This window comes from Puntigrus tetrazona, chromosome 25, assembly GCF_018831695.1.
Source record: "Puntigrus tetrazona isolate hp1 chromosome 25, ASM1883169v1, whole genome shotgun sequence".
Classification (NCBI taxonomy): domain Eukaryota; kingdom Metazoa; phylum Chordata; class Actinopteri; order Cypriniformes; family Cyprinidae; genus Puntigrus; species Puntigrus tetrazona.
The window spans coordinates 6,852,208-6,852,789 of record NC_056723.1 but is presented as its reverse complement, the minus strand read 5'-3'; positions in this window follow the sequence as shown (position 1 = coordinate 6,852,789).

Sequence of the window (582 nt, the reverse complement as noted above, 5' to 3'; positions counted from 1 at the left end):
CACACACACACACACACACACACACACTCAACGTTAACACTTACTGCTGCCGTTTGTTTAACACTTGCATAAGCGATTGTTAGAGAGATTAGTGATGTTTGAGTTGGCAAACACTGCTAATAAAGCATGTTTCATGTGGATTAATTTGTCATGGAGTCACTGCATGTATTCACTCAGTTTCAATGACATACGCTTGAAAAGAAAGAGAAAATGCACTGATTATATCCTGCCATCCTGCAAGATTCAACAGGACGAGATTACAAAGTGCCCCTATTATGGATTTCTGAAAATTAAAACATCTGAATCCCTGAAATGAATCGTTCTCAAAACAAGTTAAAAAAATGCATATTATAATACATATTATTAAAAAANTATATATATACACACACACACACACACACACACACACACACATCGTAAGATCTTAAGATGTACATTTGATTTTCAGAGGCTAAAGATGCAGAGCTCAGATTTACTTCTTAGTCTAGCACCGAGTGATAGACATAGGAAAAATTAAAAATAATAACTAATAATGAATAACTAAATATATTTCATATAAAAATTAAATATCAAATAATACAT